At 42.7% G+C, this 27310-nt stretch overlaps 1 protein-coding gene and 1 long non-coding RNA gene across 4 annotated transcripts in view; both read right to left on the reverse strand.

Annotated features, from left to right (window-relative positions):
• Window positions 1-27310, reverse strand: part of OXCT1 (3-oxoacid CoA-transferase 1) — a 122381-nt gene that overhangs the window by 13069 nt on the left and 82002 nt on the right. The window lies entirely within an intron of this gene.
• Window positions 376-26728, reverse strand: LOC140681896 (uncharacterized). Its single transcript, XR_012053115.1, has 2 exons — window positions 10559-26728; window positions 376-9252 (listed from the first exon to the last, which is right to left on the reverse strand). It is a non-coding gene; the product is annotated as an uncharacterized lncRNA (long non-coding RNA).

The following is a 27310-nucleotide window of genomic DNA, read 5'->3' on the forward strand; positions in this document are numbered from 1 at the left end:
ATGAGAGCAGAGCCTGCAGGTGTATGGACAGCTTAATTTTATTGGCTACTGTGGAAATAGCTACATATACAGCAAAGGGAATGAATGCCATGTATGTCAAATGTTGTGTATGTCAAATGTTATGTATGTCAGATTAATTGAGAATAATCCCCAGACATTCTAGTTGCTTGATAATCGTAACAGATTTTCCAGTAGTAACACAACAGGTTTCATTTCACACCACTATACTTATTACAGTCTTTTTTATTTTATTTTATTTTTTTTATTTTTTTTTTTTTAATAACAGTGGTCTATATGAAACCTGAAATCTTTGGTGCTTACTGATTTCAAAATAGTAATTGCAGTCATTCACATAACTACAAAAACTTTGAAGAAGTAAAGAGCAAAAAAGGAATTAGCTGAATTTTTCCTGCTGCCAGCAGGACTTGCTTTCACAGAGAGGAGTGTCTCCCACTAATTAACAGCAATTAGAACCACAATCCCAAAGTTCTTGTAGAGCTGTGGAATGGCAAGTCCTCAGTCAACAGCCTCTTTCCTGAGGGAAACAACCATTAAGAAAGGGCACAGCCTCTTTCCTGCTGAATATGTTTTTCCTTCAACATGATTTTCCACGGCATAAAATATAATAGAACTGCTTCGTGAAATCTCAGCTAGACTAAGTAATTTCTTGCAACATGGTTTTCCAAGACAAAATAAAAGGAGCTGAACATATTCCCAGACTTGAAATACTATTACATCTAAAACTCGAGCTAATGACTTGTTTTGTGAAAAGTAGCTTTAGAATGTGGTTTCTTCAGCTCTGCATTTTTCAGCAGCAGTTATTACTGGAGGTTTAACCAAGTCATGGACTGATACTGGCAGCAATGGCTTGGTCACATTTGTCAGCACAGTGGGACACCATTGTGGTAACCTTTCAGACAAACACAAGTGGAACATATGCTCTGGACTTGTGCCATTTTTAGAAACAATTGTCTTATTTATGAAAGAAACAGTATCAAAGCATTGAACATACCTTCTTGAGAAAGACAAGCTGAATGAGAAAAATTGGAAAGCTGCTACTCCTTAATCTAGTACAGAAATATGAGAATGAACAATTCTATGGTGTCATTCAGCCAAGGTGCTCCAAGGGGTTTAATTAAACATATCTTGAATTTTTTACTTGTCCAACATTTGTAATTTTAGAAAACAATATTTTATATTCACACATTAAGTTTGATTTTATCTGAGTAGACTGTAGATTCAAAGGCTAGTAGTATTTTTCCCGTCATTATGTTATCCCAGTCCCTAACAAGCATTCATTGACATAATTTAATTTCCTGTGAATAAAAGACAAAAGCAATATTTCAAGCCGTAATTTTACAAACAAGATAGCAAGGTCCAGAAATAATTAAAAAATGGACAAGAAAAGCCTGGGGACAGCAACTTGATCGCAAGATCTGCTTCCTGCTTGCCTGGCCTGTTTCCTTGCCTACTGCAGGGTATGAACATACATAAAAGAAGGTTTGGTGTCCTTTTCTTGGATTTTTTGTTTGTTTTTTAATTGTGTTGTTGGTGGTTTTGTTTTGGTTTTTTTTTTTGGACGGTTTTTTTGTACGTGTTATAACCACAGAATGGTTTGGGTTGGAAGCAGCCCTAGAGATGATGTATTTCCAACCCCTTTGCCATGATATTGGTTTTAACTCCAATCTCTGATCATAAAGAAGAATGTGCTTGCTATACACTTCACAGTAAGGCTCATGTTCAGCCCACTCCTCCCTCTTCTACAGGGATACTCAACTGAAGATTCCCTGCTCATCTCAAGAACCTGTCCCAGAAGCATTATCTTGCTTAGAGCATGGAATTTTCTGGATGATAGAGAAGTCCCTCAAGCCGAAAGCTCATGATGACTCTGGCAGTGACTTTGTCAATGAAGATGAGGATTGTTGAATTCTGATATGAAATTGAATTGCTCACCTTGGATATCATTGTTTTTGAGACACATTAGCTGCATGCTATGCAATCATAGGCTTCTCACAGCACTCATATTAAGACAGGAAAAAGGAGTTGTGAGAACCTATACTAGACATTACTAGAAATAAGGATCAAAAGAGATGTTTCTTTGCTGGAAAAACAAAATAAAAAGAAAGTTTCTGGACTACCTGAAAACTTCCTGACCAAAACATGAACACAATGCTATACTTACTTTGCTAGCCTGTTTTGAGCTGCTTAAAATACTGGTGAGACTAAAAGATGAATTTGGATCCCTGAGTGTTTCCTAACACTGGTACAAATCTACTAATGCTTATGTAAGTCTTGTCTAGGTAAAAGCACCACCAATTGGTCTCTGCCCATAGGTTTTGAATTTCCAAGACCTTTGGTTTCTGCCAAAAGGAAAGCATGGAAAACTATTTGTCATCTCTACAGAAGCATGGCATAAATGTCTTGCTTCACATCCCTCAGGATGCACAGTGGGAGGGAGGGAACAAAGTGGAGAAAGTAGAGCCTGGGTGACTCACTAATATACAGACCTTCATAAGCAAAAGTGTCTGTCTAACCAGGATCCAGAAAGTTTTCTCTCTGTCCATGGAGATTTTCAAGTCCTCACTTACAGCCTATGACACACCTTGATATTACAGGGTGGCAGCGTTCCACAGAGGTGTAGGTACTTTTTATCTCCCATGCTATGGACAGAGATTCAGCAGACCAAGAACAGCCTTCTGCATTTCTGTTGGGAGGGGGCAGATCTAAGCTTCAGTAAGGCCATTTCTTGAGTTTGTTATGTCTAGGCAAAAATCACAATAATTTTGTCTTAGAAACAAGAAGAGAACCCTGAGAGCATAACTGTCAGGCAGGACTAATCACTCTGTGTGTCCCACAGAGCTGTTAGAGTAGTTAGGATTTGCCTGATACAGTTGTACCTGAGAGATTATTTATATACCTGTTGCAATGACAACACAGAAAGATATAAAGAATCATCAGCTTTGCTTATTTTGAGTCATAATTACTTTTCTTCAGTGATGCTGATCTCTGATGTTTTTTGCCCCCACTTTTAATAAACTTATGACAAAACAATGAAGAATTGTGGGGTCACTGAAGTGTAGTGGATTAACCTGGGCAGATGCCAGGCCCCCAGCAAAGCTGCTCAGTCACTCCCCTCTGCAGCTGGGCAGGGGAGATAAAATTTAATGGAGGGTGCATGGGTTGAGATAACTGGGAGAGACCACTCACCAAATGCCATCAGAGGCAAAACAGGCTCAACTTAGAGATATGAAGTTTCTATGAACAAAATCAGAGCAGAATAATGAGAAGTAAAAGAAACCCTTAAAAAGAGCTTCCCCACCCTATTCCCTTTTCCCCAGCTCTACCTCCTACCCCAGCAGTCTTATCAGCAAAATAAACCCTTAAAAATGGCTTCCCTTACCCCTCCCTCCTTCCCAGCTCTACCTCCTACCCCAGCAGTGCAAGGAGACAGGGAATGGGGATTGTGGTCAGTCCATCACCCATGCTTCTCTCGCTGCTGAGGGAGAGTTGTTTGTCCTGCTGCACTGCAAGGTGTCTCCCATAAAATTCTCCAACATAACTCCATCCCATGAGGAGCAGCGCCCCTCAGACAGCTGCAGCAGTGGGTCACTATTCCATAGGGTAGAGTCCTCCAAGGACAGGCTGCTTCTCCTGGGAGCAGGGCCCCTCTCTCCATGCATTTCTCACAGGCCCCTTAGGCACACCCACCTGCTCTGGTGTGGTTCCTCCAGGGGCTGCAGGTGGATCTCTGCTCCCCCTGCCCCTCCCTGTGCTGCAGGGGCAGAGCTGCCTCACCAAGGGCTGCACCAGGGGCTGCAGGGGAATCTCTGCTCTGGCTCCTGGAGCAGCTGCTGCCCCTCCTCCTTCACTGACCCTATGTCTGCGGGGCTTTTCTCCTCACATCTTCTCACCCTGTTCTGCTCTTGCTGAAATGAAAACAGTGTAACATTTTGTTTTGATTTCTTCTTAAATACATTCTCACAGAGGTGTTATCACTATACCACTATTTCTAATTGGCCCAGCCTTGGTCAGTGGCATGTACATCTTTGGACCCATCACAGATTGGCTCTGCTGGACATGGTGGAAGCTTCTGGCAACTTCTCACAGAAGGCACCTCTCTGCTTCCCCTCTGCTTCCTCTCTGCAACCCCTCCCCCCCCCCCCCCCCCATGCACCATCAAAATAAGGTTGTGCAGAACCAATATATGAAGAAATGCAGCTGGGTTTGATCTGGCATGGTCAGGTTCTGTAGTATTTCCTCAGTGAATCAACATGTTAATCTCTCTGGTAGTGAATTTTCTTCTGTGTTATTTGAAAATTCTCAGATTTTGTTTTTCCTGCAAAGTACTATCTCAAGACTTTCAAGTAAAAGGCCAGCAGTCTGATTTATCCTTTACTAGGTGATAGATCTGCTTCTGAGGTTTAACCTTCAACAAAAATAAGGGGCAAACTTCTGAATCACAGCTAGATTGTCTTAGCATAATATATTAATTATATAATTTTAAAATTGCTACGTATTTTTGGGCTAGATTGAACAATGTAGAGTTTCATAGAACTGTAGAGCTCTGAAAGTGCATAAGGGCTCCCTCTGCCACCTGCTGAAATGCAACCATCAGTGAAGACAAGCCATGTCTTACTGCAGTGTGTTGGCAACTGGGCTCAACATGTTCAGGGAGGGTGCAGCTGCCGGTGCCAGGTATGGGAATAAACAGGACAGGTCTTTGTTTCAGAAAGCTTGAGAATCCACTTATTACCCCTGGGGAGGAAAGGAGGGATGGAGATGAAAGACCAGGCAAAGGCAGGCTCCTGGAGTTTTTATTTGATATCGCAGGAGTGGAGTTAGGGTTCGGGTTAAGGGAGGAGATACTAGCAACACAAGATGGGTAAGATCAAATTCCTGTCTCTTAGGAACTGGGGCATTCCACAATCTCTGTCACAGACAAGAGTAAAACAAACATAGCTGGCAGATATCTCCACCTTAGAGAGATGAGGGCACCAAGTCTGACAAGTGAGGATGCTGACAGCTGGAATAAAACACCAAGAGACACTGATGTTCAACCATCACTTGGCCTCTCTAAATCAAGACTGGGTATTTTTCTGGAAGATAGATCATAAATAGATCAATGAGTCAGGGTGAAGCTTTACAGCATCTGGCATATGGGTCAGACTAACTAAAGGTGTCTTCCAATTTATATTGATTAATCAGCTAACCAGAGGAGTGAATGACAGATCATGCATTCAGTGAGAACCAGAGGCAGGAAACAAGGCAGGCAGGGTGGATGAACTCCTCACCTTCTACTGTGCAAATCCCTGCCCTTTAAATAAATAAAGCCGTAACATATTGTATAGGAAGGTACACAGAATCCTGATTTAGCCCCTGTGCGGTAAGGCTTTTTTCCTCAGGAAGCTCTCTGTTTCTCTCCATGCTTTTTGTTTGTTTATTTGTTTTATTATGAGACAAAGGGTAGGAGAAGTATGCAACTTTGTTTTGTAGCTCATGGTTTTATATCCTACATTTGAAAATGAAATGTAGCATGAAATTTACTTTTTTAGTAATGTGAAATTGGATCAAGTAAAAGCAATTTCTGTACTCTTAGCAGAGAGAGCCCCTTAAAAAAGGCTGAAAAGGCCTCCATTCAGTATTAAAAAAATAACCATCAGATTTGGACCTTGTCTCACTGTGATTTTATTACAATATATGAGTGATATTGAATTATAGATTGATCACCATATCAAGCCACAAAATTATTATATTTTCCTTTTGCTCTAATATATTGTTCAAATTTTTTCTCTCTCTGACTCAATAAAAGGCCTCAGACTCTACACAGCTGCAGCTAAAAGAACTTCCACCATAAAACATTGGCTCTGTTTGCAGCAACTAGGACAATGGTTTTTATTTTAATAACAGTGTTCAGTGATTCATGTTAATAAAAAAATCCTCAAGAAGTGTAGGCCTTCAATGCTTGGATCTTTTAAAAATTAATTATTCTCCCATTTGATTATGATAGTACAGTTCAGAAATCGCTAGAAAAAGTGTCATATTATGACAATTACTGTTATTCACCCTCAAGCTAGCAGAGCAGATCAGCTGCCTGGGAAGTTGCAGCAAAGTAAGGAGGAAATATCATAGCCTCTTACCCAGTGGCTTCCTCTTGCACTTGGTCCTGCTGTGCAAGCTGGGTGACGAAACAGGAGCTGTCACAGCACTGCCCAGCTTCCATCTGCCTGGCAGCACCATGCAGCAGCATATGCTCTGCCACAGCCCACAAGGTACAAAACAGCCCCGGGGTACAAGAAGAGAAGCTCTTGAAAGAGATGCTATTTACCAACCCCATCAAAAAAACCACAACAAACCAGACGTCCTCAAATAAAACAGCTCGGAGACTAAACTGATCCCTAGAAGTCATCCAAAATACGCTCCTCACAGTGAATATTAAATAGCTAATACAGACGAGTTGGCAGAATAAGTGAAGTGTGGGTTCCACCATGCATCCGTAATGCTGGCAGCCTGTGCATGGGGAAAACAAGCCCACTCAGAGAGCAACTCTTTTCTTTGCATACTTCTGCATTGCCATGCAGAATACCTAGCAATACTGCTGAGCCCCTGCAGTTTGAGTAAATAAACAGTTCCAGTTTGTAATTAGTATGAAGCAAAATTATAAAATATAATGAAAAATGAGACCTTCACCAGGCCATAAATAATTGCTTCTGACACAATACTGAAGAGTGATCTGTCCATGTACAAGAACAATGCAGGACAAACAGCAAACTATGCGAGCTTTTATACATGAATAAATTAAAATTATTACACACACATGCATGGTATACACAGTGATTTCACTGACGAAGTTGCTGTTTCTCTGAAGCCATAGTGGTGGAATCACCAAACTCAGACAAGTACTCAGATGCTTGGCTTCACCTGCTCAAGCAGCCTTACCACAGGAAAAGGATTAGCAACCAGTAACAGCTTAGGCAGGTGCAGAATGAGCTCCCAGACAGCAAAACTGCTTTTAATTTTGAGAAAGTCTGTTTCCATGGTTTCTACAAAAATATTCCAGGTAACATCAAACCACTTACTCATCCTATTTCAGTGATATTCCCTCTCTTGATGCCAATGATGCAAAAAAATCCTTGCCCTAGCATTCATACCTTTCAACTGGAGATTGTCCATTCCATGTCAGGGAGCCACAGGCTGAGCTCCTTACACTTTGCCATTTTGCAGAAGAGATGGGTGATGGTGCCCAGGTCACTATGGCTTGCTCATCCACAAGCCACAGGAATGGCTCAAGGCATCACCACATCACTGGAGCTCTAAAACTTCCCAGCTGCCGCTCCAGGATGCAGATTCCCTCCTCCCCTGCCACATTTGGTCAACAGCACTTTGTATCCCTGCTGTCAGCTGTTAAGACCCCATGGACCCCAAGGGCCTGCCCAGATGCCCATAGCACTAGGAAACGTCACCTAGAAGGGTGTGAGCACACAGCACCTGCCTGAGTGCCCAAGCCACCAGCTATGGGCTCCCCTGGAACACCACTTTGTAAAGGATAATGAAATACTCCTGAGGATGGGGAGAAGGTGAGCACAGCCATGCTTAGAAGTGTGGTTGGAGCTCACATCCTTTGGGTTATGGTCTTACCTCATCCAGGGGCTAACATTAAACAATATTATTACAAAATAGAAAAACATAATCTGGATTTAACTTTTCTCTTTTTCTTTTTTTTTTTTGTTTGTTTTGTTTTGTTTTGTTTTTATTACAATAAAAGTAATTTCTCCACAGTACAAATTAATGTGGAATTAATGTGGATTACAGTAAGCACACATCAAAATGGGTGGCTGCTCCCTGTGAGAGCATGAAACATCCTGGAGCATTTAGCCATTGGAAACTATTTGCAAACAGCAGTGGAATTTTTCTCTTGAAACAGAGTATAGATAAACTAAACAACAAAAAGAAGAATTTTGAAGGCTAGGAGGTATGTGTTTGGCACTACAGCAAAAGGTGCAAACTGCCAATAACTGTGTCAGGCTGGAAGCGGGAGGGCAGTGGTAAGCCACAAGAGTCTCTGGAGTAGTCCCTCAGCCTGGACAACAGGCAAGATGACATGCAGAAGTGGGCTTGGTAGACATGTGAATAGGAAAACAAGAAGCGATAGACAGGGATAGTGGGAGATTGTATTTGATAGCTCCGGAAGGCTTGATTTCTATTTGCGCATCTGCAGGCAGACAAAGTTCCATCCGAAGTTTACTTTGTTTTTCATAGTGCTGATGCTGGGTGGCATGAAAGAATGGTACTTTTATCCTTGTTGTCTCTGCAAGAGGTTCACACCCATCATCACATGTGACTCAGCCTCAGTTTCACAGCTTTTTATTAAGGCCACCAGAACTGTAGCCATAAATAGAACCCAAAACTCAAAATGGTTTGAGTCTAAATGTAGTAAAATGCTTTTCTGCGACTACATTTTTGTCTCTGATGACATATTGCAGAATGATCCATCCCTGGCTGAAGCACCATGGAAACCCTTCAGATACTACACTGATCGGGGTTCTGTAAAAGCCTGTATAAAATCTGTACCATCCTGATTATAAATGCATACACAAGTGAGAAGTGAGATGTTAATACTATGCATTAGAGCCTCTGCAGGAGCACACTGTGAATTGCTTAATGTAGTGCCTTCTGAAGTTTATTCTTTGGTGTAAGTCTAAATTTGGTGAAAGAAAAAACAATCTCTGTTCAGATCATATGGGAAAATATTGTTTAATGTCATTAATATTATAAAAGAATTACTTACAAGGTCGCTGTTTTTCATACAACAAAGCAGTCCAATTCTGTAGACTCAAGGGCCAATATCCTTGCAGCCAGGTCACTGGAAGAGCCTGCTGGTGCCTCATAGCACTGTTCCCACAGCCTGCTTTGGCCCAGCAGTGGGCATTATGTGGATTTTGCTGCATTGGTGCCCGCAAAGAGTTGGGGTGTTCAACAGGACCAGAAAAACCTGGGTCTATATGACAAGGCAGAAGGCTGTTGCTCAGCCATGGTTTCTAGGGCTTAAAAGCATCAGCAGCAGAGGGTACATGCATTCATGCATGACTAGTGTGTGAAAGACTAAACATCCACGAACACTGCATGATTTTGAAGAATAAACAAGTAACATTGGGTGCATTCACTGCCTGGATAGTCCAGAGAAGCCTTCGTTTTTCACTTTGAGTGATGGCACTGGTCACCTCACTCCTCACACTCTCATGACTGCTGCACATTCTGAGTAGAAAGAGGGAATTACATTTTAGGGGTTACTAGCACACATACTTGTGGTAAGTACATTGTGCTTATCACACATACCTTAGGTCCTGTGTAATGAAAGGCCACCATCAAAGGACGAGGCAATTATTGCTCATGCAGGGAGTGAATGTACAGGATTTCTGCAAACTGGGAAGAGTGACAAAAATGTTCCTAACAATTCAGGCTGGTTTGATTTTTTGCTCATGGATGATGACAAAGCTGTCCAGAAGACCTTATTTAACACAGCAACTCCTGCTGTTTCAAGACAGATGAATCCCAGGCATACACAGAAGTGTGGTGCACCCCTGCAGAAGATGCTGACATTACAGACCCACATGCTTCTCATTTAGGGAGGTGGCAGGTTAGGAAATGGGCAGCTTTTAATAATCCTTGGTCACAATTTCTATGCAGACTCTTTTAAAGGATCCCTAAACAATGTGCCAGGCTCCCATGGCTACCATTAGCGATGGTACTATGGGCATCTATGATTATAGATAATTATTTGCCATGGTTATGAACAATTTATCGACCTTTTGGATTTCTTTATTAAGTTAGCCATGATTATTTTACTAGCTTACCCATACTAAAGTGCTTAAAAATGTGATGTAAAGTAAACACATTTATTTCCCAACTGTGTTTTTCAAACAAAAACAGAAGCAAAAACTCCCTACTGAAAGATAAAAATGTCAGTAGGAAGTAGTGTTCTGAAAAAAGGACAACTGCTGCCACTGACATATCACATCTACCTGCCTGCACATACGCAGACATGTCTATTCAGTTCCAGGCTTTGGAATTGCCCAGAGACTTGTCTCCTTGCTGGGCCATTGCTCTCACTTTCTCTCTGACCCTGCTGGCATTTCCAAAAGAAATCTCCCTGACAGATGAACTAGTTTGGTCTTTCATCCTCTAATAACCAAAACTCATCACTGGAATACCCTGCTGTAACAGAGGAGGAAAGAGCTAGGCAGTGAGGAGCTGGAGACCTATTGACTGACCTGAAATTCAGATACTGAATCAAAGCTTTTGCAATATTTTTCCTCACAGTTAAGCTTTTCTTTTTGTCCTCCTACCATGGACAAACCAAAGCAAAGCAAAGCAAAACAAAACAAAAGAAAACAAAACAAAACAAACAAAAAAAAAAACCAGAAAAAAAGCAGGGTTGCATGCTGCTGATGTCACATGGGAAGCTTCACAGCTTTCCTGTGTCTGCTTTCCATGCAGAGCAAGCAAAGCATACACAGCAGCAGCATGAGTAGTAGGAAAATGGACATGCTGCCTCATTTACCTTCCTTCATAGTCCTAGAAGTTGTAGGTGCTGTACCCCAGTTGAGATTTTACTCTCAGTCTGTAGTGGGTTATTTATGAAGTTTTCAGAAGATATTCAAACAGTTAGTGCAGAAGAAAACAGAAAGAACATGCTTGTTTAGAACAGACCATACTCTCAGGCAATGCTGCATAATATTCTCCCAAAAACCTTTAATTTTCAAAAAAAGAATCAGCATTGTTTCAGTGCGTACACCATCCTGTCAAAATTACCAATTTTTTGGGTTTTGGTAAAATTGTTTATTCAGTGTCATTTGCCTACCCTTGAAGAATATAACAGAAGAAGATAGCTAAAACTAGTTTTTCTGCTCCCAAGGACTGAGCTTCCACAGTTAGTGCTACACACACGGCACCCATGACTTCGTGTCAGAGATGTCTAAAATCCAGAATTTTGTCCCAACAAACACTGCTGAACATCAGAGAGACAATTAAATAAAAAGCTTTTTTGCAAAAATTCTCACTTAGTGGATGTTATATTTTGAGCTATCACAGGCACGGTTGGTAAGAGTTAGCATGTTTGAAGAGAAAGTTTTTTCTAAGCAAAAATACTTCACTTAAACAGGACTTGTGGTTTCGTGAAGGAAGGCTGGGAAAAAAGTGCACAGCAGATGGATACAAGAGGGTAATTTTAGTGATGATAATTTTGTGAAGATTCAGCCTGGAATAAAATCCTTACCAAGTAGCATCTCCTGCTTTTCAGGGGTATTGGCAGGGCAATGGACAGTGGTCCACAGTTCAGACAGGGATGGCAAGCCAGGGGGAATGTAATGATGACCAAGTGCCAGGCAGCAAGTGTCAAATTCGTTACAATTTCCTGCTGTTGTCTAAACCATCACAAATGTTTAAGCAGAGCAAGACAAGGAAACATACACTGAGACTCCTTTGAATGCCCCAGCAGCAGCAGAGCATGTTGCCATTGCCCTGCTTCACCAGTTACTGTCATGGATAAAACCAAAAAGAAACATCCTTCCCAGAACCCCAGAAAGCTCAAACACGAGTAATGACAGTACAAAAACTGTGTCAGCAGAGCCACAAACCTCATCCCTTTTCTCTGAGAGTTCCTGCCTTCACTTGTTCTGCCCCCCACACAGAGCCGTGATGCTCCACCTTAAAATAAACTCAAACCCTCAATTTCTGTGACCAAATGAGCTCTTCACAACTTGCCTCTTGAGATACCCATAAATTGTCTTCCATATGAAAGTATAAATTTATCCATAACCAGCACATTTGATCCTGAGCTAATAATGTTTCAGCACAAAAAGCTTTTTTCCTTCCCTCAGCATTTACTATCCAGCACATTTATTACAAGATATTATATCTCCCCTGACCTTTGTTCGACCTGGCTAAAGGAGCTAAGCTCATCAGAGGAAATGTTGTAATTATTTTAAAACACAATTACCAGTTCTGCTAGCATGAGAGAATAGAGAGACTACAAAGTCAGGGGACTTCAGTAGTAACAATTAAATGGGAAGGTGCCTTAGAGGTTTTAGCTGGAGACAATCATTAATTTCCCAAATACGTGTTTCCCCATGAGACACAGAAATGAACAAGTCTTCTGCTAAGGATAAGGATAATTCACTTTACACTCCACAATATGAAACGTGTCCAGCCTCGAGCTGGAACAGTTCTTTGCACATCTTCTGGTCTTTGCCAATGTGGATCTCAGGAGGTGCCTCCAGCCACGGTGCAGGCAGTGCATGCATGAGCAGAGGCAGAGGTGCTTGAGATATTCTGCCTCGTGCAGAGTATTCTGCACAAGACAGAATACTGGCTGTGCCAAGGAGCACTGTTCCACAGGTTATTAGTGGATTTGTTTTCTACTGACATAGACTGTTAGACCCACTTGGCTTTATGTCAAATTGAGTCTCTTCTCAGACTTTTTTGAAAGAAAAAAACTACCCCTAATTTCTTTTCTTTATCCAAGTTGTGATTTTAAGATACTTATGGTTTACTTTGACATATCAGAAGTTTTATGGCAGCTAAAAATTAACTGGGAAATCTGACCCCACCCTGGGGAAAGGGCCAGTGATTAAACCAGGAGCAGCCCATATGCCAAACACTCAATTTCCAAGAAAGAACAGCAGAAAAAGGTTCTTGATTTAAATTACAATCTCCTCCAAGAAGTGAGTGGCTGAACTAACTGACATGAAGCTATGCCTGGGACATGGCACTGGTCACCAACACCTGGGAGGAGGCACCCTGGAAGGGCACACTGGAGGCATTTGCCTCCTTGTTCAAATTAGAGTCCTGCAGAGGTGATGGGCACATCACTAATACAAACCTACTCCAGCAAGAAGAATTAATCTGCTGCTGAACCCTCTGCCCTCTCTGTCTCACCATGCTTAAATCATGGTGAGTCTTGAAACCCTGTGGTGGGTTAACCCCACCTAGCAACTAAGCACCACATGGCCACTCACTTACCCTCCACACCCCAGCCCCTCCCTGGTGTAATGGGAAGGACAATCAAAAGTAAAACTTGTAGGCTGAGATAACTGAAAAGGAGCAAAATATAACAATAACAATAAAATGAGCTAAAACTCAAGAAGAAAACAAGTGATGCACAATAAATTGCTCACCACCTGCTGACCGATGCCAAACTCTGTCCCCAATACCTGACTGACCGCTTTTCAGGTAATCCCCAGTATTTGTGTGCTGGCCATGTCAGTCTGTGTATGGAACATCCCTTTGGCCAGGTCGGGTCAGCTCTCCTGGCCGTGCTCCCCAGCCGCTGGGGCACCTGAGCAATGCAGAGCACAGGACACTGAAATGTCCTTGACACAGGGTAAGCATTAATTAACAACAATTAAAACACCACTGTGCCTCCAACATGATTCTCATACTGAATCCATAACACAGCACTGTACCAACTATAGAGAAAAATTATCCTAGTCAAAGCCAGGACAAAGTTTCTTCTATAAATGTTAGAGAAATTGCTTCCATTTGCATAGAGGATGAAAAATATCTTTGCCCTGCAGTCTGATAAAGCTTGTAAAAGCTGTAGGAGATTACTTCTCTTCCTCATCTGTAGTTTGTTTAATCCAGCCTGTTACATTTTTATCCATAAGAAAAACATGCTAATGTAATACTACAGCTATTTGATGGCAAACCAGTTTACATCCTGCATGTGGCCTTATGGGCCTTTGGTTCAATCCTGGTACATCTCACAGAGGTTACAACAGAAAACACAGCTTAAAGTTCCTGGCAGAAGCTGGATGCGAGTAAATGGCTCCAGATGACAATTAGACTGTCTGCAGGAGGTGCTGAGCCACTTGAATCACACAAGAGCCTAGGGCATCACCACAGAGCTGCCTCATTGATTACCTGCCCCACTGTCTGCCCAGGCTGCACACCAGAAAAGAGAGATGGAAAAAAAAAAGGCTTGTGTTCTCATGGATACTGCATGCATTCATCTGTATGGCAATGCCTCTCTCATTGCTCCGAATGATTTAAGCCTGGTCTTCCCTAGCTTTCCAGAAAGCATGATTATTTTGATTTACAGTAGCTGATCTATGAAAGAGATGCATATGCGCTCAGGAATACTTCCTCTTCCAGTGCTGGATCTTCTGGACACAGCCTTGATGCCAGCCAGAGCTAAGGACATGGGTTTGCTCTGAACACATGAAGGAGCACTTTGCTGCATGACAAGGCACTATGCAGGGTTTGAGGCAGGCTGCAGGGACATGGTGCCCAACCCTATGGCATCAGCTGCCTCCTTCGTTGCAACTGCAACAGAATCAGAAATTCAAGCAACTTCATTTCTTTCCTATCTGCTTCAGCCATGTAGTGACAGCTTTAATTAGTGTAGATAATGCCACAAGAATAAAATCCTGACATAATGTAATGTCTCTTGGTGGTATATAAATATCAAGACAATCATGAAAGGGAAGTGTTGCAGCAAAACAAATGCAGTATTTTCATCTACTGAGTGATGGATGAAGATGTAAATGTCACCACAAGGCTGAAGGGTGCTGTGCAGATAAGTGGAGGTGGCTCACTGTAGCATGCTGCTCAAGCTGATGTGCACCATTGCTCCTGGGAAGGGGACAACCCAAGCAATTTGTACTAGAGCTGGCCAGGAGGACATGCCAGGAGCAGTCTCTGGTCATTCATCATACACTCACTGAATAGTTGGGTTGGTAGGGAGCCTTAAAGATTATCTAGTTCCAACCTTCTTGCCATGGGTAGGGAACCTTCCACCTGACCAGGATTCTCAGAGCCCTGTCCAGTCTGATTTGGACATTTCCAGGGATGGAGCACCCATAGTTCCTCTGGGCAACATGTTCCAGTGACTTATCAACCTCACACTGAAGGATTTCTTCCTAATATCTAATCTAAATTTAGCTCCTTTGAGTTTAAAGCCATTCCCTTGAGTCCTGTCACTACATGCCCTTGTAAAAAGTCCCTCTCCAGCTTTCTTGTAGACGACCCCCACAGATACTGGAAGGTGCTCTACAGTCTCCCCAGAGACTTTTCTTCTCCAGGCTGAAAATCCCCAATACTTTCAGCCTCTTTGGCCTATATGTTGTGGGATACATGCCTGCAGCTCTTTCCTCAGTGGATTAATGCTGCCTCCATCTGATGTGATATCTGTCTTGCCCATAAATCATGCGTAGGCAAAAGAAAACACAGCTCCTTGAGGAAGAGATGGGGAGAGAGAGGCAGAGAGGACCCTTTTCCCAAAGTCCTTCACACATTGAGGATTTGGGCTCCAAGGCACCTTGACAGGATAAGCAATAGTAGTAACAGGATATAACCTGGACACAGGACTTCAGCTTGAAGATTATATGCCTTTAAATTAAATTAGCCTTTATGTTCTGTTCGAATCATTATTTAATTTCACTGACATTTTCAGAAGTCTCCAACAATATACACAGCAGAATTAATGCATTAAAAATTAAAATGGCAAGTCAGGAATAAGCTAATAAATTTAAAAAAGGTTTTTTTTTCCTAAAAGAGAACAACCTCTTTCTTCTTTTTACCTCATTTTTACTGTTGGCATTGAATTACATTTTCCATTCCAGGATTTTTAAATGCAGACCCAGGTTTCATCAGCATGTGTAGCTCCAACCAATGAACACCACCAGGTCCCCAGGTTGTGATCACAGCTCTGTGCAACCTCCCAGCACCTCATCACAACAGGAGCAGCCCAAGTCTGCCAGACACAGCACAAGAACACGTGCAAGAGTTTCACATGCACTATTTGCTGTGTGGCTGAGGATGATTCTCATCCCCTTCACTCCTGCGGGAAAGAACCCAGCAGCAGTAGGAAACACCAACCAAGACCTTGCAGTTGGAGGAGCTTGAAATTTTATGCAGCTCCTGAATTCCTGAAGAAATATCCTAGAGTAGGAAAAAGATTATCTGCCTTTTTATTCAGTCACAAAGGGATTTATCTAAGAGAGGTGCTACAATAGAGGAATTCCCTCATGTGATGACAAGAAAAAATTTGATATATTATTTAGACAAAACAGGCTAAAGCTCCGTGTAATTCAAAGCGAATTCCTGTTAAAAGCAGGGTTTTCATAAGCAGGCAGCTTAGGCAAAAAAAATCAATGATTAAAAATGTCAGTTGATGGTCATCATCTAAGAAATTACAGAAATGACCAGAAAACACTGTAATTTAGACAGGTTAAAGCAGGCTCTAGAAAAAAGCAATCAAATTGTTTTCACTCTACACATTAATGACATCCTTTCCTTCAGCAATGAATTTTTCCAGCAGTGCTCCACATTATGGGGAAATTGCAACACATGAATTTATTTTCCAAGTAGGTGATTTAAAAAAATATTAAAGCAGGACAGAGCCAAATTGTTACATTTCTTTCTTCTGAAGGACTGAAGGTCAATCTTCCCTACTGTCAATATTTTAGTCTTTAATGCATCTATTTTCTTAAGATTTTTGTTTTCTTTTTGAATCAGATAAACCCTTAGATAGGATAGCCTGATTTTTCAGCTAATGCTTCTTCAGAAGGCAGGTCTCCTTTGCCCCTTTCCCCTGTTTTTGTAGGTTTCCTGTCATGAGCACCCTCCTGCAGCAACTGCCCATGAGCATGCCTGCAAGCTGTGGGTGACAGACAGAAAAGTGATTAATGGAAACAGCTTCCCTGTAGTCCGTCTGCAAAGACAGACTGCCTCCCAGACAGGAATACTGCTCCAGTTTTGCCCACTTCCAAAAAACTGAATTTATCTGCAGATAGTCTTGTCCTCAGTAAAAAGTTCTTGTTGAGCTGATCACATCCCATTGAAGGGGAGGGCAGGCCACATCTGGGGGATGTGGCCATCACTCAGGAGCACGGGAGGTTTGGAAAACCACTGAAGCCACTACAGAGTGAGCAGAGCCTTGGAAGGAAGGACCAGACTGCAGAGTGCAGCAGGGACTAAAGGGATTTTGTTGGAGGTTTCATTTGGTTGTTTTTTCTTTTAAACCCTCATTTCTATTCTGTCTAATTTTGAGATTTTTCATCAATCTTTCAGTTTGCTGCTCAGACCCTAGGGTTCAAAGCCTTTTAGTGTCCTTGGCAACTGTGGCAAGGGAGTGGTGCTGCAGCTGCCCTCAGAGCTAGCACTGGCTAGAGGTCCATCCAGAAAGAAAGGGGGATCTAACCATAGACCATTCCATTTTCATTCAAAGGCAATATGAATGAGCTTAATAAATAGAAAGAATGCAAAGGGTTCTAAAATTTCATGATTTGTAATATTACAGGCTGTGTGACTTGGAAAGGCATCTTCGGATGTCCTCCCCCTGCTCAAGCAGGTCACCCAGGGCCAGTTGCTCAGGGCAGTATCCACTCAAGTTTTGAACCTCCTCAGACATGGAGACTGCACACCCTTTCTGGGCTGCCCAAGGCACGAGCAAGGAGCTGATAGGCATGATATCACTATCATAAGTATTTCAGTTTCAGCTTTTCTAACACGTGGCAATGTGGAAAGTAGTTTCTTTCTCTCAGCTCATGCTCAGCACAACTATAAAAGTCAGTTTCCACAAACTTCAGATGTGTCCAGTCAAATATTTTCCCCACTAAACTAATGAATCAGAGAAATTCTAGCTTGGAAAATATCTTTAAGATCATCGAGTCCAGCTGTAAGAGGCATGGATGAAAGGCTACAAATAACTAGAAAGTGCCTATTGCTGTGAGCAATCCACAATTCCTCTGGTGTGAATGTACTTTCAGCAGCATTTGACACCTGTGCTGGGCCCCAGAGCAAGAAAGGAAGGCTGCCTTTGTCTGGTAGGCTCTGCAGTGCCTGAGTACGTCATCCTGAACAGTAGAGATTCTGGTAGTAGGTTTATTAGCAGACACAACACCTTGTCTTTTGCTCATACTTGCCCTGTCTGAATACTGCTGCCTCTGTGAATCATCTTACAACGATACTTCAATACCAGCAAACATTTGTCATGATACCAAGCATGAGGAACCAGCTACCCAGCTGACCTTCACTGTTGAGTGTCTTTCCGCTCCAGGGGCAAGCAGGAACACAAGCACTGTTCCATTCCATTGCCATTGCTGGCAGTGTGCTTGATGGCTGCAGGCTCATTGTCCTCCCCAATAAACCTGTGCCAGCAGGAGAACAAAGTGAGCTTCCCCATAGCACCCCACTGTCCCTGGTGCCACATAGAGCAGCCCCACTGGGAGCCACTGGCTGACATTTCAGAGTTTGCTGCAGCAGCATTCTCCCAAACAAACAAATTCTCCTGGGAAGGGCATCTAACACTGTTCCCAGCAGGTGCTTGCCATTGTGCCTCATTCCTACGAGTCAGCTCAGCCCTTGGGAGCAGCTGCTTGGATGGTGCAGTCTGGGAAGTTTGCAGCCTGGATGTCAGTGCACAGTCTGGGCACAGCCCTGGCAATATGTGCTGCACAGTAAAGGCAAGCCCCTCAGATGATGAACAGGTTAGTCTTTCTTCTATTTCCTTGGGGTTTTCACCTGTAGAGGAAGAAATGCTTGCAGGAAGTACAGCAGGGCTTGACCTTTCATGTTTCACCCTCCACCCCGCCCCTCCCAGAGCCATTCCAAATCAGCCCTACTGCACCCACTCAGTGTCATCCCTACCCTCATGTTATACAGCTGCTGTGTTTGAAATCCCCTTTGGGGTTCATTTACTTCACTAATAACACTAACTGCCTGGGTGCACCTGTGAGCCCCTTTAGGAGTACACCAGGGAACAGCACCATCTCCTTGCTGTTTCACCACTCCTGGATGTGCAGGGCTATGCAACTCCTGATTTGAATAATAAAGTTGATGAGGTTTAGGGATAACTTTAAAGAAGGATCTTTTTTCTGCCTGACACAGAGGACAGCAGACGTCTTCTGCAAGGGACCCCTGCAATATCAGTTTCCCTGGGGCAACTCCTGCTGTTTTGGTTTGCCAAGCTGTCCCTTCCAGGGACTGGGGGGGTCGAGGCTGGCTGGGAGCAGTAAAATCAGGGATAGTTTGCCTCTCTCTTCACAGGCCACTGAGGCTGAGGCGGGCCCAGCACCAGTTCAGCCTCCAATTGATGCCTTAACCTTTGTTGTGGTTTTACTTGCTCTCCGATGTTCCCGGGATGTTTTAATTCCTTACCAGGTGGGATGAAGAGTAAGAGTGGCAGGGAGTGACACATAAAGAGATAAAGGACAGAAATAATTTATGTCTCTTAATCTAAATATACAAGGACAAGGCCTGGTACCTGACCCTCAAGTTATTAATGTACCTGTCCTGTTTCCCTCAGGGATGTTCTATGGCATCCCTTTGAAGAAGGCTATCTGGATATACTAAAATAAAGGAAGTATTTGACCAGTCCCTCCTGCTCTGACACATCCAGCAATTATAGACTGACATCCAGAGCTGGGCTTGAGTTTCTCTAGGATCTAAAACTTATGGTTTCGGTTTTCCCATTTGCAAATCCGGTTCCACAAGTCTTTTACTGTGCAGTAACGCACCTTGTGGATCTTTATGAGCCCACATTTCTGTGAAGAAAAATAAGAAAAAATTCTTTTTCTTATTGCTGCATATATGTAATACTACAATATTATCTTGCTTCTCTTAGAAACATTTCTGAGCACATGAAGGAAGTGAAATCACAGATAACCCTTCCAACCGCTGGCTTTTATGAATTTAAAACCAAGTAGTAAAAATCACCCATCACCCCAGAGATAAACAAAGATTGAGAATTTAAAGAAGAGGGGGTGGGTCTGCCTTAGCAAGTATTCAGAGAGAAGCAGCCAATCACCTTCACCAGGTGCCTGGGATGTTGTACCCTGGGGCCAGGATCACTGCCCAGCTGTGGAGTCAGAGAGAGAAAAGCAGGTGAAATTCTGCAGTGAGAACTGGACGGGAGGGAAACCAACACTTCAAAATTATCCCTGTGCATCAGGAGACCACTTCAAGGTAGAAAGGGAACAGCTAAGAAAGCCATGAATAGTCCATAAAACTTTCATTTGCTTCAATCAGTCATTGTTACAGTGGATGCCATCCTACACATCACCATATGATGTTTTTTGTGCTCTCTCTGAAACATGCATGACTGCAGGACAGTGCCTACAACTGTGAGGTGCTGATAAGCTGTGCTGAACCCTGTATACCTTCACATGAGTAATCAGAACAGTGTTTTGCAGAGTTTTACATCCTGTGGTGCCCATCAGCAGCTACATTCCTCCCAAACCCCAAGTCTTAAGCTGTGCTACTTTGATCTTGTGAAAGTGCACTAAGCTTCATCAGGAAATCATGGCCCTGCTCATATTACTTCATTGATCCTGTAATAAGCATGTTTCCCTTTACTCCAAACACCACCCACAAATGAGGTATTCACAGGCATCATTGTCTGCTCAGCGTGGACAGGTCTGCTCTCCATTCTGGTTATAGTTTTCAACAAAACAAATCACTCTGTTTCTGTAAGCAGAGATGCTGGCTCGTGAGACGTGGCTGGTTAATATGTTAAGAGGCAGAAAAACATGAGTTTGGTTAAGAAACCAACACTTGTGCACTCCAGTGGTGTCCTCACGCCTTTGGGTTGGCAGTGAATTCCTTAGCTCTATTCCATTAGCGTCAGATGCTGACAGTGGTCCCAGGAAGGAAAAACACACTTGATATATTGAGCGTGTCAGAAAAAGGCAAAAACCTGCCAGTGGGGTGTTTCCTGCTGTCCAGGCAATGATGTGATGTTGACCCCTTTGGGGGTCTAAACAATTTCCAAGGTTTTTAAACTGTTCCAGAGTGGTCAGCCAAGACCTCAAACCTCTGAACACATCACCTTTAGAAATGTACTGAGTGGGATGCACCCTTGAGGGAGAGACCAGGCAAAGCAGGCAGTAGGGCAAGGGGCCAGCAGGGACCTAAGCAGTTTGTCTGTCCTGCCATCTCCTCCACTTTCCAGCACAGGCTGTCCTTCTGGAAAGCTCCTTTGTCCAAAACTAAGCTGCTCTTTAAGCTTCAAAACCTCAGCTACAGGATCATTACTTTCAAAAACCCAAAAGGCTGGTTCTTTGCCAATGTGGAAAGAAACTTTGAAAAAGCATTTGTTCCCCTGCCTTGCAGGGGATTGCCTTGCAGGAATTGCTCAAAACCTCACCAGCACTGGGGATGGACAGTGTTTTTTCTCAGCATTTTTTGATCAGTTATCTACATCTTGAAAGCTGCTGTCTGGTCAGCCCTGAAAACAACTTCCCAGAGAACATCTAGAAGCTGCTTATTTAATTTTGCAAATACATTGAAAATAAATGCTTCTGTTGCACTAAGAAGGAATATTTTTATATTTTCCTCTTTTAAGTTGATTTTTATTCTGAACTGTTTTATTTTGCATTTAATTGAAACAAAATATTCTAAATAGTAGATTTTAAATTAATATTTATCTCATGTTGTAAAGGAAATTTCATGCTTTGGACTTCCTTTTCATTTTGCTGTGAAAACAAATAGCAACAATCTGTGGCCTTCCCAGGAAAAGGGGTATTGAATTTCAACCAAATCTGGTTAAAAAAATCTCAATCGTTATGGTCTCAAGCATACATATTGTGGAGTTTTCTCAGTATCTTTACAAAACAGTGATTTTTCCCCTTCCCCACATTTTTCCTGAAGTTAACAAAGATTAGTGAGCTAGCAGAAGAGGCTAGGGAAGAGACTAATTTGTTGCTTCTTAATGGTACAGATGTAAAACATTATCTAGATCCCTATTTACAGCTAATAGCAAGATAACATACCCAAGAGACAAATCATAGGCTCTGTAAAGTGCATGATAGCTCCGAAACACAGCACCCCACAGCATTCAGCAAATAACAAAGGCTTGCAAAGGCATTATTAAGTTTATTGTTAGAGAGTAATGATGATGTGAATGGACACAGGCCTATAAATAATATAATTCCATGAAAGGCTGCCAGGAGAAAAAATTGAAACCACCACCATTGTGGCATGACGGTGGAAGTGAACAGGGGTGAAGCCCTACTGAGGGTGATGGAGGAGAGTCCTGGACCAGCTGCTCTAAAAGCTGGTGGGAGGGTGCTCAGCCACTCCAGTGACCCTTACTTAAAGGGAAAAAAACTGGTCTGAAATACTATTTGTTTTCCTTCGGTTCTTGTTCCCAGGCTTTTGCCAGTGTTGCAGTTTCCCTGAGGGGGAATATTTTTTTTGCTGAAGTGTTGGCTGGAGTGGCATGAGATGCCAGGGTGGAGGGGCTCCAGGCATGCTGAGGTGGGTGGATACCCAAAACCAGGCAACACAGCTTCAGCACTAAAGCTTTCAGCTTTGATAAAAGGAAAAAATCAAGATTTTTTTTTTATTTCCTGCTGAGAGCAGTCTCATTTGCCAGACTAAAGCACTTTCCTCTCGTGTTATCTTGTGGCAGAGCAGGAAACCTGTCCTGCCAACAATTCTGGAACACGCACCTCTCCCCGTGTTCCATGCAGCACTTCCCACAATACTCTATACAGCATGATAAATCCCAATAAATAGCCATGTAATAGCTTCATCTTTTTCTAGGGTTATTTGAGGACTCCATTGTGAACAACCTGGGAAACTGCCTAGAACAAGAGCATCCTAAGAGAAACGACCCCATTGTAGGGGCGTGGGTGGAGGTTGCACTGTCCCTTGTGCCTGCTCTCTTGGAGCAGGTTCACCCTCATCAAAAGAATGTTTCCATTGGAACACACCAGACTTTCCACCCTGGGAGAGTTACCGTATAATTAATTATACAAAGCGCATTAAATAAGGGGAACGTACAGATGGTCAAACCTGCTTTATACGCAGTAACAGCTGATGTGAAGGTTAAGGGAATGGATGAGCTTCCAATGATGCTGTAAGATGGCAGGAAAAATAATAACTTTTCTGGTAAGGGGAAAACTACTACTATTGGCCAAAAGTTTTTGTTTAAAACAAGTTTTACAAAAATTTTCTCAGCCATGGGTATAGACAAGGAAAAAATTTTTCTCCTCTGCTTGGGAGAACAGCCACTGCTCCTCTCCAAAACTTGTTAATTTAAAACTAGCTGGTTCTTCTAAATAGTCTTATAGTTTCCTCTGTCTTTCCAAGATCCTCTGGGTTCTATTCCAGGGTCTGATTAAAAGCCATAGTCCAAACTTAGCACACATAGAGCACCCTTATCCCAGGCCCTGCCCCCCAGCAGGTCCTTGCCTGGAAGCCCAGCTGCCCCAAGGACAGCAGTGGCCTCAGGCTCACATTGGTACCCTGGCTCTGGCATCACGCACATTTCCATTTAGTAATCAGAGATATTTATTTCCACCTGTCCAAGAATAATCCATGGAAAGCAATACACATCTCCACTACTGAGGTCAGATCTTGCCCTGCCAGCACTTCGTGAGTTTTGTCAGTTCTAACACTGTCCAAAATACAAATTGGTAAACTTTATGCTCTTCCGTGATCTAAAAAGCTCTCAGATTCTGAAAGCTAAACCTTCAACTACTTGCTGTCTCACTCTTCCCTCCTTTTAAGTGGCCATAGGATTTTCAGGTACTACAGCTTTTAATAAGATGCATAGTGGCTTTTCCAGGACAGGCAACAAGACGGTGATTTGGCCATAGAGGTTTAAAATTATCTTTAAATGATCCTGTGGTATTTCTAGTCCCATGCCACTTAATATCACAATAGCATGTTTACCTACCGTCTTCTCCCCCTTTCTCTTACACTCACACAGATGTGCACATGCTGAGGATCCTGTTAGGATCATGTGGAAGAAGAGGTATTTAAAAAAACTCTTGTTATAAGAAAAATATTTAATTTTTTTCCCACACACAGGGAAAAGGGTGAAAAAAATACTGTGTTTGTATGTGACTGGGGGCAAAGAAAAGCAGTGGAGGAGCAACGTGGGAGAGACAACCCTGTCTGTGCTTTCTGGAGATGGTTCTTAGCTGCAGGTATTTTTTTGTTTACTAGGATTAGCAAATACCTCTGCAATCTTACTGTGAACACTCAAATAGCAATAAAAGCGAATAATAATATCACTTCTTTGAATAATATCTCAGCCACAGCTCCATGTCATGTTTAAGGACCTCTAATGTTTTGTGATGCCTTAAAAATTAGTAACAGCAACAAAGCTGGCAGAAGGTGATAATGGGGGCTGGCAGGCACCCTGCCACCCAGAGCCTCCCAGCTGAGGCAGCAATCAAACCCTGGGGCTCACACCACCCAGCAAATCATGCTTTGGGGAAGAATTAATGCTCATGATAGAGCACCAGCTTAACTCACCTAAGAGAACATAGCTTTCCTTCTCTGCAGTCCTCTGCAGTTTAGTGCCAGAAACCAGTTAAGAATTGACCTTTCCTCCTTCCATTTCAGTGCATTTGGGTATTATCCTTCTGTGGATGAGGATGTGCTGAGTGCACCATTTCCAGCTGCACCCCCACCACTCCCCTGGGTAATTGCACAGAGCCAGAGCACAGGACACTGACCTCCCCCTGCTGCGACACACATAACCACATTTCCCAGCAGGGATGGCAGTGCTGATTTATTCAGCAAACCCAGTTATCTTTTTTCATTTCCCACCTTAAAGATTCTGTAACTAGTGGGACTCCAGCCGTATTCATTTTTATTACTGAAGGCTTCACCTGTGGATAGTGGTGGTAAAATTAGAGCTTGCTTCCTCTTCTCTGGCCCCAGTAATTATGAAGATGAACATCTGCTGGTGGGTTTGCTTTGACAAAATTCCCTTAAACTATGAAGCACTCTGTGAATATACAAAATTTAGAATGATGAGTGGCAAGTCGAAAGCCATTCTCTTCCTACCCTCTTCATTTACTAGATTTTTACAGAACCTGTTACATTAAATCTAGTTGCAATGTGATATTGTTATTATTAGATTATTTCAGATTATATTATTATTAGATTACATCTAGATTTTAGTGCAATCCTTCCTAATACTTGAAAGCCAAGTACTTTAAATATTTACTGTGTACTCAAAGATGAAAGCCCACACTGTGGATCAGTAATCCTGGGATCCTTAGGCCACAATCTCACTAAATTAATACACATTTAGTAGTTAATGCTTAAGTAGCTAAAATTGCTCTGGGCAACCTCCACTTCCCCACAGTTTCCCCATGCACAGCTAAAGCATCACCCTGTGCATATTGTCTTGTACTAAGAACTGGGCTCCCTTTGGGGTAAAATTGTCAGGTACTGCCAAAATTTGTCATGTCAGAAGCACTATTCAGTATACAGAAAGCCTTCATGTGTCCATCTCAGCAAGGGCTCAGCACTCAGCATCTGGGAAAAGACGTGAAATCTCTGCAAAGCAGGCTGAAGGGTCTGCTCACGTCACGCAGCTTAGCATGGCCTCAGCCAGACTCGGAGATGGGAACTGGCAGCATGGAGAGACCTGCACTGCACAGCACTTCCAGCTTTCCTCTCCCCCCTTCCCAGGAGAGCAGTGCGTCCTGCACACACTGCTGATTCCCCATCTGCTGGTGGGTCCTGCCTGGCCATGCCCTGCTGGAGCCAAAATGCCCTCTCAGGTCACAATGCCTGTTGTCTGACTTCCTCTGACCTTCACCTCTAAGCTCACGCTCCTCGAGGTGCTCCTGGAGGCCCACAAATGCACACTTAAATCTGATTAAATTTGAAGATATGTTTAAACAATACATGTACTTGTAGAGATCACCCCAAAGAGGATCCCATCCAAATCAAGAGCCAGGAATCATGACTTTGGTAGGTGGGTTTGCTGCCCCAGGACCAGCAGTGCCATGATGTCATGGTGCTGCTCCCTGGTCTCTCTACCCCTTTCAGCTCCACTGTGAAAATAGTCTGTTGTAAAGCTAAAATCCCCATGGAAAAAAGGTCTCATGTTGCTGCTTTCTCAGAGGGATTGTTTTGCAATAGGTCAGAAAGCTTGTTTGGAAGAGTTATACTCAGGGGTGATTTGGATAATTAATTAACAGCTGTGACCTCTCTACTTTTGAACTGAAGTTATCGGTGATCATACCCCTTTCTCGGTTTCTCTGTGACAGGTTATGTTCAGGCTTTTGTCATTACAATATGGCGATGTTTTTTTCAGATTGGATGAGTTTTGCAACTCCACACCCAAAGTGGTCCAAGGCTTTCTCTGTAACTTTGTCCCACTGGTGTACCAGTGATGACTTTCCTGCACAATGGAGGAAAAGTACTTTGGAAATTATAAATTGGCTTTTGTGAAGCTGTGGTTTATTTTATATTGATCTTCAGCTTCTTCTTCTCTTGCTGCAGCAGTTAACGTGTCCTAAAAATGCTGAATTGCTCTAATGAGAATATGGATATACTGTTGCAGAATAATTTCACCATCCTTCAGTTTTAGAGCTAGCAGATGTATGCAGTTGGCTTTTTTAATTTTTATCCTTTTCCAGGCCAAAGGTTGCCTGAAGAAGACAGGAATCTGAAAATGTTGGTATTAATCAATACGGCAGCAGAAAATCAGCAATACCAGCCTGAAATCCTGAAGAAATATTAGCTCTACAATGAGAAGCATCCCCTGGTGGAACTGAGAGTTCTAGCAGTGGTTCTGCCATGCAGGACAGAAAAATGGGTTTGTGCAATTTCAGTCCCAGATTTCAGCTCCTGCCTTCTGTTCCAAAGAAATCCTGAGCCTTTCTCAGCCCTGTCCCCCACCACTGTATAAAGACAAGCATCTATGATCTGAGAAGAGCCATGTTCAAGCCCGATGTCTTCCTTCTTGCCCCAGTGGGCATAGCAGTCAGGAAGATGACCAGGGCTTGGGTGACCAAGTCACTGACTCTTCGCTTAGATTCATCCTCTTCATTGGAGTTCATTATTTTAATTTTTCAAACAGACCAGCCATGTGATCTCCAAGTTGAAATAAAATTAAAAACAGAGAGAACTTACCATGCGTCTGGTGTTTTTTTCTGACAGATGTGTGATGGCAGTGCATTAGAAACTGGCCAGAACACCCAAGGTGCTGATGCTCAGCAGTGGCTCTCTAACACCATTCCCCAGCACCATCTCTGCCCATGATGTCCGCTCTGCTATTCTGGTCTCAGCTCCCCTGCTGGCATGGCTCAGCAGAACACAGCACACACACTACTACTTCCTCTCCTTCTCCTAAGAACAAGTCCAGACAAGCAGGAAAACGGATTAAATTTGAGCAGTCTTCCTTAAGCAGAGGGACCTACTTCTTTAGGATTAGTAAGGTGCCAGAAAGAGGAAAGCATGGGTGATAGATTTTATTGGAGAAAATGCAAGATGGAATTAAACAAACATGAATGGAAAGCCAGAGTGACTGATTGAAGTTTGTATTTTTAGGGATATT

Source organism: Taeniopygia guttata, chromosome Z (genome assembly GCF_048771995.1).
Source record: "Taeniopygia guttata chromosome Z, bTaeGut7.mat, whole genome shotgun sequence".
Classification (NCBI taxonomy): Eukaryota; Metazoa; Chordata; class Aves; order Passeriformes; family Estrildidae; genus Taeniopygia; species Taeniopygia guttata.